Here is a 16,233-nt window from a genome sequence, read left to right as displayed (position 1 = left end):
CAAAACTTCCCAGCTCTGGAGACGGCTACGTGCTCTGGTCAGCGCTGATCTAATCTCTGACACAGCTCTCCTCGCCATCTGGTCAGATAAACTATCTCCGCACATCCGCTTTGCTCTGGCTCAGAGGTCTCCTGAACCTGTCGAGCAAACAGTGACAATTGCTGACAAGCTACACGATGCATTACTGATCTATTTCGCCAGCCACTGCCTACCTGACAAGTCTCAGGTTCAGGCTCATCGTCTTGCGGCCGGGGCCGCACTGTGCCAACCGTTCCGCTCACTCTGGAAAGCAGTAAACAAGCTACTGGGACATCACTGGCTCTGCCCATTGTCACGCCCCACCTACAACTGAGCCTACTGCGGCCACCGAACCTCGGCCACCGCCACTGGTAACGAACGTTCCGCAGGAAATGCAACTGCACTACCCATACCATTACTTCCACAGACGGTTTGGTGAGGCGGCACGGAACTGCAGACCACCCTGCTACTTCCCAAACACCTCCTGCGCACAACGTGACAGGCACCCCCTAGTGCTACATTCTGTCCAGGAACGACCGGATAATTGCGGACGACTTTACATTAAAGACATTTCGACGGGATACCTTTTCCTAGTGGCACAGGTGCCGATGTTTCGCTGCTGCCTATGTCCTTAGCGTTGTCGAACATCTGTCGTCATCATACTTCACTGTAGGCCATGAATTCAACTAAACTACAATGCTCAGGTTCAACTTCCCACATCGTCTCACTCTCCGCAAACTGCAAACTTGAGTAGACTGTTTGAGTGTGTGAAATTGACGAACCTATACTAGGCATTGACTTCTTGTGACACCACAAACTTTCACCAGACCTAGTGCGAAACACAGTGTTTCATCACCCGTCCAAGACTCACTACCCCTGTGCTCCGTCGAGCAAACCCCCCCCGTGACAAATCGATCTGGGCTCATCTCATCCGTACATGCTCGTCTCTGTCGACGACGTTATAAGAAACCACGCGCCTTGTCGACCTCGAACACGTCGCTCGCCTATGCAAGGAAAACTTCGAGCTCTCCCTCCAGCTCCACAAAACACAGCTCCAGCTCTCCTATGCAGCAAAGGAATTACAGATACTGCAGCAAGGACAAAGCAAGGTCGGCAAGTGTGCCGAATCTGCTTGTAGTCCCAGCAATCAAGCCTCCGTGAGCTTACTTCCCGCTGCCCCTCGCAACTGTGCTATCAAGTCTGCCATAACGTGTACTGACAGTTCCACAGGGCCATACCCCCCTAACATGGCAGCATTTGATACTCTGCCAGACACGAGTGTGCATGTGCAACGAGCATCACATGTTCCCGAACTGACAGCTCCTACCCCTTCCCTTGCGGACAGTACCTCTAACTATGCAACTTCGGCTCCCATGCGCCGCCATGCGACCGCCACTGGCAACACAAACGGTGCACTCGCACCTAGTGCTTCGCCAAACTGTGCTGCCACAGGCTGCGCCCTCAGACAATGGACTCACTAACGGCTCACAAGCTCTACCGAGCTCACCTGACCTCGGTGCCACTGCTTCGGGCCGGCGGCCATCTTGTCGCGTTGACTCCTGGCACACTTAACCACCTCGGCTCCCGTTGGATCTGCCGAGTGGCTCCGAACGCCACGACCACGCCTGACCCGCCCCACCCGCCACACGTAAACAAACCCCCTCCCTCGCTGCTGGCAACATTTCCGTGATCACCAACGGCACGGTTCACAAGCTTAGCCTCATGCCAGGTCCCCCGATCTCCAGTAAACCACGTCGACCTTGTCCCAAGTGCCTCTCCGACCTTAAAAAGCAGATTTCTGAACTACTAAGCTCTGGCATCATTGAACCATCTGCCAGTAGCTGGTCCATGCCCATACACATGACACCCAAGAAAGACGGGTCCTGGCGCATGTGCGGAGACTACCGTCGATTAAACACACGAACAATTATGGACACCTACCCCATACCCAACATTGCTGACTTTACCAGTTCCCTCGCAGGTGCAACCACGTTCTCTGTCATTGATTGCAAATGGGCCCACCACCAGATCCCCATGGCACCTGAAGACACCGAGAAGACAGTAATCACCACCCCGATTGGGTTATTTCAGTTTCAATTCATGCCCTTCGGTCTGAAAAACGCAACCCAGATCTGGCAACGCTTCATCAACTAAGTGCTATTCGACCTAAAATTCTGCTTTGCATAACTTGATGTCATTCTTGCATTCAGCTCCTTCGTCGAGGACAGCATTCGATATGTGCAAACTGTTATGAACACTCTCTCGGCAGCAGGCATCGAGACCAACTAGAACAAATTGTAGTTATATCGACCCGCTGTCACTTTTCTTGGTTTTCAAGTCTCTGCCGACAGCATTTCACCACCCTCTGAGAAAGTACAAACAATATTAAACCTACCCAGACCTGCGTCATTCATAGAGCTCCACCGCTTTCTGGGGACGGTTAATTACTATCGCCGACATCTGCCTCGGGCTGTGGAGATTCAGGCTCCACTGATGGATGCCTTGGCAGGCACCAACACTTCTGGATCTCGGCCCGTTCCATGGACCCCTGCTATGATTGACTCTTTCACTGCCCTCAAAAATCTTCTTGCTGAGGCCTGCACCATCGCGCATCCTCATCACAATGCGCAACTTTTAATCACCACAGACGCGAGCGAAACTGCCATTGGTGCTGTCCTTAGCCAGACAATCGACGGCCAGACTTTGCCTCTGCAGTTCTTCTCGCGCAAGCTCACCAATGCACAACGGAAATATTCTGCGTTTGACAGGGAGTTGCTTGTGGTATACGAAGCGATCAAGCATTTTGAGACTGATGTTGAGGGACACCCTTTATATGTTTTAACGGACCACAAACCCCTGGCTGTGGCCATTACAAACCCGCCTCCTCGCCGCTTCAGATACATGGACTTCATATCTCAGTTCACCACCGATGTCGGACACATAAAGGGTGCTGACAACACAGTTGCTGATTTCCTTTCACAAGTCGACACCGTCCATTCGCTGTTAGACCTCTCTGAACTGCCTAACCTCCAACCTGCCGACGAGGACACACAAAACCTGATTTCAGACTCTACCTCTTCACTACACTTCGTCTGCACCACCTTCCCTGGCATTTCAGGTGAGATCTGGTGCGACGACAGTACGGGCACATTATGCCCCCTCATCCCAACCACACTCTGTCAAGCTGTCTTCAATGCATTGCATAATTTACCCCACCCCGGTGTTCATGCGTCCACCCGCCTCGTAGCGGAGCGATTTGTGTGGAGAAATGTCAACAAGGATTGCCAGCAATGGGCACACTCCTGCGTCGCGTGCCAACAATGCAAAGTACACAAGCACACTTCACCCCCCCCCCCCCCTCGCCGCCTTTTCGATCCCTCCTGGGCGTTTGCAGCATATTGATATTGGCATTGTCGGCCCTCTCCCCCCTCTAACGGCTTTCGTTATGTTCTCTCGTCTATCGACCGAACAACTCGCTGCGTCGAGGCTGTCCCCCTCCCCAATATTACGGCAGAAACTGTTGCTCAAGCTTTTGTCGAGTCATGGGTATCGCGTTTTGGATGTCCAGCTATCATCACGACTGACCACAGTAGACAATTTGAGTCGGCCCTGTTCAATGAGATTTGTAACATTTGCGGCATCCGGCGCATCCATACCACAGCATATCACCCGCAAAGTAACGGGCTAGTAGAGCACTGGCACCGCACTTTCAAAGTGGCTCTTCGATGCCATGACACTCTATGGACGGAAGCCCTTCCCCTTGTGCTACTTGGCATTCGTGTGATCTATAAGGAAGACCTCAAAGGCACAATAGCTGAGTTCGTATATGGCCAGAACATTGTTCTCCCTGGTGAACTCGTGAGCCCTTCTGCTTCTCTCCTTCAGTCTGACTTACCTTCCTTCGTGGACCGCGTCAGACACCACGTCATCAACCTCCACATCCCTCCGCCCGCCACCCATTCCCGCCCTAAGGTTCACGTCCCAAAATGTCTGTGCAATTGCGAATACATCATGCTTTGAGATGACACTGTCCGTGCTCCCCTCCAACCTCCATATACCGGCCCGTACCAAGTTCTCCAGCGATCAGCCAACACCTATGACATCCAGATAAAAGATTCAGTTGTTACAGTCTCTCTCAACAGACTTAAGCCTGCTCATGTTGAGCCTGCTTCTACCCCCCTTCATGCCACAACCACGCCACTCACTGTCGTGGCTCACGATGCTCCGACCACTCCCTCCACGTCGGACTTACACAGTCGGTCGAGTGACTTCCAGCTCCAGTCGTCAAGCTCTCCTCCGACCTCGCCCCCTACTCCGGCCTCATGCACTCAGTCGGTGACCCCATGCTCCCCATGTCGAGCTTACCTATGATCACGCCCTCGGTGCCAGGAGCTTCGCCAGTCCCTCTCGCCTGTCGCCTGCCTCGCCCTGTCGAGGTTTCCCACACCCCCACATCTTAAACGTGCCCTTGCTCGAGGTGTTTGTGCCTGTTCCCCCAGACATAATCCACGACATCTCTATAATACTAGTGATGATACACTGTTCGTCGTGTGTTTCCCTTCATCCGGTGCTCATGACACAACATCCGCCATTCCCTACCACCTGGTGAAATGTGTTCCCCTCTCGCCCGACATCGACCTGAACATGCTTCGTGTGTTCGCCACGCCCACCGGTGACATCGTCGTCATCGCTCCGTTCCTCCCGCAAACCACCGGCCTACCTGTCGCAGCACGACGCCTGGCTCGCTTCAACGACTTCCAGGTTCGGTGGCCGAACCTTCCTTCACGACATCTTCCCACGCAGCTCCCCGACGACTCTGTCCAGCTGACTGTGGTCTGACTCCTGTGGACCACCTCTGCCGACGCCATAGTCACCCCCCCTCCCCGGCCTCTCAAGAGTACTCCGTACTGCAGGGGGGGGGGGGGGGCCTATGTTGCGCCAATGAGATCAACACCAGCATCGATCTGAGTATCGTCTTTGAACTAAGCTAAACACTATCTTTGTGCAGTTCCGCCATGTCAGTTCTCTGTAAGCCTTTGATGTGTTCAGGTGAATAAATGAACTACTGCAATATGGGAGTGTTGTTTGGTGTAACCGACCCGAACTTCCTCCTGAAGATTATCTGTGAATTTCGAAAGCGAATGCCTGAAAAGAAATGAATATACAATTCATGGTTTATATCTGACCAAACAAAGAAAGATTCGCATTTGTAATAAGCTTGCTTCTTTCATACACATGGCGAAAACTGAAAAACCAAGTACTGGTACAGGAAAAAAGCATATGCAAACGGACAATCAGATAGAAAGTGCCAGTCTCGAAGTGAAAATGTCACCCACGAAAAAACACAGCTATGGACCGTTTTATAACAAAAAATAACCCGAATAAAAGTCATAACAATACACTTAGGTCCTACTAGGTCGAATTTCAAGCCATCAAATGCAGCATCAAGGCAGTCGTTAATGGACATATGGGTGAAAAAGGACAGAAAAAATTGAAAATTGGTAACATATCGGCAGAATAAAGACAGGAACTCACAAACGGTGAACATGAAAGCCACACGGCAAACACCATGAATACCATCCAAGAATTTTTTACCACTAAGTACACTAGCTCAAATAGTGAGGAGAGTGGTCAAGTAAGAAATGATTCCTTCCCTGTCCCTAATCTTAAATTACTCCATCAAAATGTTCAGTCACTCCCAAATAAACTAAATGAAATAGAAATAATATTAAATGATGTAAATGATATTTCTGTACTATGTTTTACAGAACAATGGCTCAAACAAGATATATTAGAGCAAACGTACCTTCCTCAGTTGAAACTTGCAAGCATGTTTTGTAGGAAAATATCGAGTCATGGGGGTACTTGCATATATGTTAAAGAAAATATTGAATTCAATAGTTTAACTAAATACCATAAAGTGTCCTGTGAAAAAGATATAGCACTCTCTATTGCTGAACTACCAAGGCAAAATACAGTTATTTGTGTATACAGGTCACCAGATGGAGACAAAAAAGTGTTTTACAATCGCATGGAAGAAATTCAATCTGCCAAGAAAAATATATTATATGTGGTGACCTTAATATTGATTTCTCTAAATCCAATAAATTCAGAGATGACATTATAAATTTACTACAGTCGTTCAACATCAATCCAACGGTAACTGACCCAACTCGAGAAACACCTATCTCTGCATCTATTATTGATCACATCTTGATAAATACGTGCAAATATGCCTATAGCACACGAGTTGTAAACATGTGTTTCAGTGATCATTATGCTCAAATTCTTGCAATGAATGTTTCAGGACACCAAATTCCCAGTCCAATACAACATACTGTAAGGAATTTCAGTATAAAAAATGTGGAATATTTTTGTTCTCTCGTAGAGGATGAAAGTTGGAAAGATGTATGTGACTGTAATGAGACCAATGAGAAATATGATAAGTTTATGGCTACAGTCCAACATTTTTTTGAAATGGCTTTTCCCAAGAAAATAACTATGTTGATCTCTACTCAAAAAACAAACAAGTGGATTACAAAAGGGATAAGGATATCATGTCAAAATAAATGGAGAGTGTATGAGTACTCCAAGCATAATACCAGTCCTGACTTTATTGCATATTTCAAAAGATACAAAAAAAAAGGCCTTGTTATTTCAAAAGCAAAAAAACTAGAAAATGACAAAATATTGTGTGATTCCAAGAATAAAACTAAAGCAACCGGGCAAATTATAAGGAAAAAAATGGGTACCAGGCCAGTAAATCACAGTAATATAGAGCTGATTATGAATAATAATAAACTAACTGACCCCAAACAATTTGCTAGTGCTTTCAACAATTATTTTGCAAATATAGCACAGCAGTTAATAAACACACACGATGACAAACAGCCAACCAGTCTCTCAGATAAAAAAAATTATTCAAACCCATTATTCCTGTATCCAGCAACACCTGAGGAACTGTCAAGAATCCTAAAAGAATTACCCAATAAATATTCAGTGGGTGTTGATGAGATACCAGACGCTATTATCAAAGCTAGTGCAACATTTATTGTTGAACCACTAACAGACATAGTAAATTCATCTTTTGAAAGTGGTGGATTTCCAAATAATCTAAAAACTGCAAAAGTAACACCTTTGCATAAGAAGGGTGCAAAAAGTGATATAGCTAATTATAGACCAGTTTCAGTTTTATCAGGCTTCAGCAAAATTATGGAAAAAATGCCCCTTAGAAGATTAACAGTTTTCTTAAATAAAGAGAGGCTGATAAGTGACTCCCAGCATGGGTTCAGAGGTGGGAAGTCAACTCAGTCAGCAATTTTTGCCTTCTTAAATGAAGTATTAACAGCAGTGGATGATAAACAACATGTATCTGGGATATTTCTGGATCTAAGTAAAGTATTTGATGTAATTGATCATGGCATTCTCTTGTGTAAATTAAGTAATTATGGAATTAGAGGCCAGTCTGAAAAGTGGATCCAGTCGTACCTCAGAAATCGTCAGCAGATTGCAGAAATATAACACAAAGATAGTGAAACACAAAAAAAATTCTAGTTTTTTTCAGTGATGAGAAGAAAATCAAGTATGGAGTCCCACAAGGGTCAGTTCTAGGATCTGTCCTATTTCTGCTGTACGTAAATGACTTGGCTAGTAAAATACACGATGGAACTACTGCACTGTTTGCAGATGACACTAATATTCTAATTAAATCACAGAATGAGGAAAATCTGCAGGAGGCTGCAGCATCAGTTATGCGTACCTTAACACACTGGTTCAAGACCAATAGGCTCATCATAAATTCTGAAAAAACTGTGGCAGTTAACTTTCATACCACACAAATATCCAGCCTGCAAACCCTTTATTCACTATCGAAGGAAAAAATGTATTGAAGGTCAGTCATACAAAATTTCTAGGTGTACATGTTCAGGCAGATCTGAAGTGGGAGGTACACCTAAACAATTTAAATGAGAGACTGAATTCACTAGCATATGCTGTTAGGATACTCTCTCAAAATACAAGCTGCTCACCAGTGCTGGCAATGTATCATTGCAGTACACAGTCACTACTTATGTATGGAATAATTTTTGGGGGAATCCACAAATACTACAAAAACATTTAAAATACAGAAAAAGATTATCAGGGTGATGAAAAAAGCTAAATGTAGGGATTCCTGTAGACCCCTTTTTAAAACTCTGAAAATATTGCCACTGCCTTGCTTGTGCATATGTACGAAACACTAATTTTCACAAAAGGGAGCATCTTAAAAAAGGAAAATCTCTTCAAACACAACTATGATATACACACATATGAAACTAAACAGAAGATGAACCTACACAGGAACACAGTAAATACAAACTTATGCAAAAGAGGAGTGTATCATTCTGGAGCTATGTTATATAACCATATGCCTTCTTACCTAAAATACATACCAACATTAAATGCGTTTAAAATAAACTTAAAACAGTTCTTGCATGACCACTGCTTCTATTCTTTGTCCAAGTTTATGGAACATCATAATAAGTAAACCTCATTTACCAAATTTCACTAATTTGTCAATTCATAATATAGTTTACATTGTGCTTATCATGTCATCTCACTTAATAACTGCTATTATCACATCTAGAAGTAATGTAGTACACCAACCTACATTATTATGCAATTTTATTATGTCAACAATGTAGTCAAAATGACTACTGTATTGTAAACTAACTAGGTTTACCACTATCCTATATCACATGTACAAACAATGTACGAAACTTATTCTTGGACCAGGAAATAAATAAATAAATAAAATAGGACCAAATTGCAGAGAAAATCTCAAAGGTCATGGAACATGTCATTACTTGAAATTACAACATAAAAGTAATAACAGATAAAAATAAATGTTTATGAACCCAGAAAAGGTCAAGCCATGAGTTTAAGTACATGCAGTCAACAATATAACACAGGAATCAGCTTAATTTTTCAAGGAACTCCTCAACAGAATAGGAGTGACCCATGAGGAAACCCTTCAGTTTAAATTTGAAAGCATGTGGATTACTGCTAAGATTTTTGAATTCTTGTGGTAGCTCATTGAAAATGGATGCAGCAGTATACTGCACACCTTTCTGCACAAGAGTTAAGGAAGTCTAATCCAAATGCAGTTTTGGTTTCTGCCTAGTATTAACCAACATTAAAATGTACAGTTCGGCTTTAGAAGTCATTTAACAACTGACAATGCTATATTCTCTTTTCTCTGTGACATATTGCATTATTCTTGGGAATAAGCTGACATTGTTTACAAGAAACAACAGTAAAGAATATATATATTGAGAGGCCAATGTCAAAATACCCAGACTAGTGAACAGGGGTCAACAAGAGGTTCGTGAACTTACACAACTTATTGCCCGAACCACCTCTTTCTGAGCCAGAAATATCCTTTTAAAATGAGAAGAGTTACCCCAAAATATAATAGCATACAACATAAGCAAATGGAAATAAGTAAAGTAGACTAATTTTCGTGTCGAACAATCACTTACTTCAGATACCGTTCGAATGGTAAAAATGGCAGCATCTTTGAACAAGATCCTGAACATGGGTTTTCCATGACAGTTTACTATCTATTTGATGACCCAGAAATTTGAACTGTTCAGTTTAACAATCACATATCCATTCACTGAAATTAAAGTGTCGGGTTTTGTTGAATTGTGTGTTAGAAACTATAAAAACTGAGTCTTACCGTGATTTAGCATTACTTTATTTTCTACAAGCCATGAACGTAAATCTTGAATTGCACCATTTGAAACCTAGCCTTTACTACCAAGCTAGTGTCATCAGCAAAACAGAAATATTTTAGAGTTACCCATAATACTAGAGGGCATATCATTTATGCAAATAAGGAACAGGAGTGACCCCAACACTGATCCCTGGGGCACCCCCTATTTGACTGTACCCCACTCAGACACCACATCACAGCCATTCTCAACACTGTGACCTTTTGCTGTCTGTTGTTAAAGTAAGAGGTGAACCAATTGTGAGCTACTCCCCATATTCCGTAATGGTCCAACTTCTGGTGCAATATTTTCTGATTAACACAATCAAACACCTTAGTTAAATCAAAAAATATGCCTATCCTTCAAAACTTTTTGTTTAACCCATCCAGTATGTCGCAGAGAAAAGAGAATATAGCATTGTCAGTTGTTAAATGACTTCTAAAGCCGAACTGTACATTTGATAGCAAGTTATGTGATGTAAAATGATCAATTATGCTTACATACACAGCCTTTTCAATAACTTTAACAAACACTGACGGCATAGAAATAGTTCTAAAATTGTCTACATTATCTGCTTCTTCCTTTTTATAAAGCAGCTTTACTACTGAGCCCCTTAATCGTTCAGGAAACTGACCATTTCTAAAGGAAAAATTACAAATATGGCTAAATACTGTAGTGCTTTGAGAATTTCCGTGTAAATGTTAGAACCACTTGGCCTTCCTCCGTCTTGAACACACGATATTTTAAAGAGAAGTGTGAGAGAGACCAATCCTACCTACTATGCCACTATGCGACCTACTATGCATTGCATTGCATGTGTGTGCATGTCTAAAAACATTCACGAGCAAACTGTGGATGCGGCAGCCGACAAGTACCGGCTGTACGATCCATAGAGTTTCAATGCAAGTGTAGAGAAGAACAAGGAGTGTTTATGTATTATTTATGTATTATTCTGTGTTTTTAGTGACTGTGGTGATTGTTAAGGACAAATGTAGAAATGAAATTAGACTTTCAAGTAATTCATGTGTTGGACTTCCTAGAAGCAAGACATGTTCATAAATTGCGAGTCGTTCTTAAACCAAGTCGCTTATGAATGTTTATTTAATGCGTTCCTAAAGCTCAAAATACGAGGAAATACAGGAAGATGGAGATATTTAGATGTGGAATGCAAGAATGTTATTCTACATACTCCAATACATCATTAATTGGTGAAAACATAAAGTTTGTATATGTACTGCATACATTCTATCGTCAAAAAGCGTTAGAGCATGGTGACCAGTGAAAAGGACTCGGAAAAAAAAAATGGGAATTTGAGAAGAAATCGAAGAAGAAGATATGATGTGTTGCCATAGCAACCAGATATAGCAAGACGAGAGCTGTTTTGTGTAATTTGATTAAATCCAAAAATCAAATGGAAAAAAATGTGGATGCAACAAAAGAGAAGACGTAAGGAAGTAATAACGTTAAAAGAACGGAAAGAAGACTAAGAAGAGATATGATGAGAATAATTCAACTAAGAAGATCCAGTGGGTGGAGTATACAACTCACACACATCGCAGTGATGCCGACGCAGAAACAACATCCAACGCCACTGGCACCAGTTGCGGTTCACTGGTGCTGACCTGCTTCCACGGCTGCTTACCGATGCCGACGTTGACACCAACATCTGACGCCACCAGCTTGCTGTTCACCAGTGTTGAATTGCCATCACATCCGCTTACCTACGTTGGGAGAATTCTACGCCGGGTGAGCGCAAAATAGAACTTTAGTACCTTAGCAAGGAGGGATACAAACAATAGAGTGACTTTTATTGGTGTAGTTATTATACTTAGAGTTCATTCGTTACTAGGTCTAAAACTAATAGGAATATGGATAATACACAGAGAATTGGGGAAACTTCAGAAGCAGCCATGGCTATGAAAGTGAGTAAGGAAGTGCCAGATTGGTCTGAATTAGTAAATTTAAACAAAGCCCAGAATTTACAGTTAAATGAAACTTTAAAAGCTCAAAATGCTACATTAGATGCCCAGAGTGCAGCTTCAACTGCTCAAAATGCTACTTTAAGTAAAGAACTAGGCTCAGTAAATTCTCAATTAAATTTATTAAATGCCAAAGGAGAATTGCAAAGCAAAGAATTTGGTAGTCTATGCAAAAGCAAGGGGGGCTTTAAACACTGAATTTGACGATTTAAATAATGAAGTAGTGCATTTGAAATTAGAATTAAAGAATGAAGTAACTAACTCTTTAAACCTCCTTCTAAATCAACTGTTCACTGACTAGTCAGAAACAGAATGATCAAATTCAGGAGTTGATAAAAAAGTTACAATTTGATATTGAAGGTAAATGTAATAATGTGGAATCTGAACTTAGTGGGAGGTTAGGATCATTTGAAAATGTGTATAATGTTAAGTTTGATGCTGTAAAACAGAGACTGCATACTTTAAAAGGGAGCGTCGATAAGAATAGCGAATTAATACCAATAATCCAATCGCATTAATACATGAGTAGAAAATGTAGAAAGAAGTTTCCAAGAGAGAATAACTCTGCTACAGTAAATATAAGTAGTCTGGAGGAACAGGCAGAAGAAATTACAGACCGAAAAGTTAGTGAGAGTATAACCTCCTGAAATGTTTCAACTATTGCTTCGTCCAAACTTAATGATACTAGCAAGGTTACAGATGACATGTGGAAAGAATTCAAGCTTATCCAAAACAAAGTAGAAAAAAGTGCATCGCCACCTAATGTTGTGTTTCCTAGGGAAGTGGTGATTGTTTTGCAGTGGGGAGACATTCAAACAAAATTTAACGAGAAGTACTGGTCTGCACTTGCTCAAGTGAAGTCAATATCAGATCCATGGGACCTGGGCAGAGTCATATATCCCCAGGGACATAAACATTCTTAGTTAACAGGTGGAGTGACGACCGTTGGGTCCCGAGTTGTTTTCGGTGTTTCTTCTTTAATAATTTCCTTGCACCGAATTCCCCCAAACTCTTAAACTATTCTATCCTCCCACACTGAGAGGTACTGGTAAAAACCTTACCAGCGAGCATTTGTTATTATGTCATCCAAAATTGCTCCTGGTAAGATATTTTCTTGTTCCAGTCAGTTAGATGTCCCGACTTTGGTCAGCTGCAGCATGAGGCGGAGAATTGCACACATGTTGTCTCCGATCTCAGACATTGGGCACAGCCTTGGGGCAGGACATATTAGGTGCCTGGTCAGTTCTTATCTCCCTCAGTCATGGGAATACTGTTCTCATGCAAAATATAATATAGTCAAGCCAGCTTTTGCCTTTTTGCATTACTTGAGGTTTCCGTCCTCGCTGAGTTGGCGTTAGGACAGCTGCATTACTCTTTGTCGGATGTACCGCCATAGTTGGTCCAGAGTTCAAATTTATATTTTCTAATGCATATTTGTGTTAATGAATGGAAGTGAATATTACATTAGCAGAACATATAATATTGGATGAATAATTAAATAATGATGATACTATAGCATATAATGTTCTATTTTGTATAGAATATTTTATACCTTTTATGAGATGTGATGTAGACAGGAGGGTTTGTATTGATTTTGAAAGGGGTGGGTAGTGTAAATAAGAGCAAGATTTACATCAACAGATAAATCATGGATAACACAGAACACACATCACACCTTTCAAACAACCCTCACAAACAAGTGTGACTGGTTCTTCACCATTTGCCGTTTCCATAGGGTTGCTAAGATTTTCTTCGGGGAGGGTGAAGGTGGGAATGTTTGTTCTGTAGGAGACGATTTAACACCATACCTCCTCCAGCTCCTCACTCAAGTACCGGCGAGGCAGGGATCCTGGGGAAGGAGGGTGGGAAGGGTTTCCTGTCTTTGGGGCTGTCTTCTTTCTCTTCTTCGATCTTAGCAATCATTTATATTTTTTCCTTTCTTACTTCTCTTTTGAGGACCTAACTATTTTTCCCTCTTTCCATGTTCATATACTTCTATCACAGAAGTCCTTCCTAGTCTCCATGGTTTCCAATATCCTACAACTTATTTTCACATATGAAGGCCGAAGAATTAGAACACACAAACACACTTACGCATTCACACAAAGAAATACTAATACACAAACAATGAAGTCACAGATTAGAAGGATGTAAGAACCACCAAGGGTTGTAGGGGAGAAGATATATGTACATCTAGAAAGCTACACACATTGTTTTTATTATGACGGTTCTACATTGTTTATTTACATGAAAAGCCTCCATATCGCATATGTACATAAGTATAGAAAAACTATGATGATCTTACAACGAGTATACATAAGCAGGAAGCATGAGTAATGAAGGAGAACGCAAACCAGACTGGAGTAAATTGTGATGCATATTTAAAAAAAGTCTGTGTAGCGAATAGTCGGATAAATTGATGAATAGTAGGATAAAGGGGCTTGAACAATAGGTAGACATAGTATCTACCATGAGTTGAATAATATGTGTAGACATAGTATCTACTAAGAGTATAGAAGTTGAAAATTAGAGGAGGACTCTAGGGTATTAAATGAGGTACTAAGAAGTGAGAGTGAAGTGTAAAATCGATTTTTATTTTACCAGGAAATATTTGATTATAGTGTACATAAAGATGCATACAAGGGCAATGAACTATGAGGCATACTCATAAAGGATAAGGGAGGCGTACCCGGCATTTGCAAAAGATATAGGGCAGGATGAGCTGTGGCCGGATGAGTAGGGATATTTTATAAAGGGGCGTATGTACCAGGATGGAAGGAGGAAGTGAATTCATAGGGTCAATCCACATGTAAGGTAAAGGTTCTGATCCTAGGGGAAAAGGACAGTATCGTGGCAGGAGTCACATTTAATAAGAATTATTCAGGTAAGTTTGAATTCTATATGTCACTAGCATTATTATGTTTTATGTGAGTTTACAGTCCTCCAGACTACCAACTACTATAAATAATGACACTATTACATACCAAGGAAAAAATAGTACAAGGAATTAGAATAAAGAATAAAGTACTCAAGTGTCACAAACACCTGGAGCTTATGATTGGAAACTAAAGGTTTAGTCCTCACAATTCCTAGATATAAGAAAACTTAACTACAACATTTCAATCAATGTTCACATTTTATAATTAAAGTAAAATGAAAAAAATAAGGAATAGCTAAGTAATAAGAAAAAGGGTATTTACGGTTATGAAAAGAACAAGGTATACTGTTGAAATATGAATTGTTATTATATGTGATACCAATGTACATAATGATTGTTTATAAAATATATGTTCAGTCTGAGGGGGAGGAATACATAGTGCTTCAAGAGTTTCTGCATAAATTCTAGAACCACTTGCCCTTCCTCCATCTCAAACACACGATATTTTAATTAGAAGTGTGAGAGAGATGAATCTGACCTACTGCGCATTGCATGTTTGTGTGTGCAGGTCTAAAAACAGTCACGAGCAAATTGTGGATGCGGCGGCCAAATGGTGGCCAACAAATACCTGCTGTACAATCCATAGTGTTTCAGTGTAAGTGTAGAGAAGAACAAGTAGTGTTTATTTATTTTTCTGTGCTTTTAGTGACTGTGATGATTGTTAAAGACAAATAAAGAAACGAAATTAGACTTTCAAGTAATTCATATGTTGGACTTGCTAGAAGCAAGACATTTTTGTAAATTATGTGGTTGTTAAACCAACACTATTGTAATTGTATTTAATCGCGTCTAATGTGAGACGAATTGGTTGACTTGCAAACTTTTGAATATTTATGTGAGAAATGGTGACTTTGTTCTTTGTGAAAGTTGAAATATACCAAGACTAAACTAAAAGTATTCTGCGAGTATCCAATTATTTCATGAGTCTTAGCCAGCTTTATTCGTTGGAGAAGAAGTTTTTGGAGATTGACGGGGCCGATTATCCAGAGAGGAAGATCGACTGTGCATACCAAGTAAGTCAACTGATATGAGAGCAGTGTGAAGTTGGCAAATCAGCTCCACATCAATTCTTGTTGTCTAGAGCGTTAGAATACGGAGCTAACATGTGCAGCACAGTACTTTAATATTCTTCTAGGCATTCCATCATATCCATGAGAGTCCTCAGTCTTCAGTGATTTAATTATTGACTCAATCTCCCACTTGTCTATATCACAGAGGAGTATTTCAGACATCAATCTCGGAAAGGATTTGCCAAGAGAGTTATATGATCCCCTGTTGAGACTAAATTGTTATTTAGTTCATGAGCAATGCTCAGTAAATGATTGTTAAATACTGTACGTATATCTGATTTATCAGTATCAGAAATATTTTTAGTACAAATTGACTTTATATCACCGACCTTGTGCTGCTGACCAGACACTTCCTTCACAACTGACCATATGGTTTTAATTTTATCCTGTGAATTCTATTTGTGTACCACATACTCTTTGCCTTCCTAACAACATTTGAAGCATCTTACAATACTGTTGGGCTACTGTAGCTTTAT

The 16,233-nt window shown here is 41.4% G+C and overlaps 1 protein-coding gene across 1 annotated transcript in view; it reads left to right on the top strand.

Moving 5' to 3' along the window:
* The window catches only part of LOC126412785 (pyruvate dehydrogenase protein X component, mitochondrial-like), a 140,608-nt gene extending 125,027 nt beyond the window's left edge, over positions 1–15,581 (top strand). The window contains exon 10 of the mRNA XM_050082559.1: positions 15,196–15,581. The gene's annotated coding sequence lies outside the window, so the exon portion shown is untranslated. The remainder of the gene's footprint in view (positions 1–15,195) is intronic.
* Positions 15,582–16,233: the final 652 nt, after the last annotated feature.

The sequence above is a fragment of the Schistocerca serialis genome, chromosome 7 (genome assembly GCF_023864345.2).
Source record: "Schistocerca serialis cubense isolate TAMUIC-IGC-003099 chromosome 7, iqSchSeri2.2, whole genome shotgun sequence".
Classification (NCBI taxonomy): domain Eukaryota; kingdom Metazoa; phylum Arthropoda; class Insecta; order Orthoptera; family Acrididae; genus Schistocerca; species Schistocerca serialis.
Note: the sequence above shows the minus strand (reverse complement) of the source record. Positions and strands in the feature narration are given on the sequence as shown.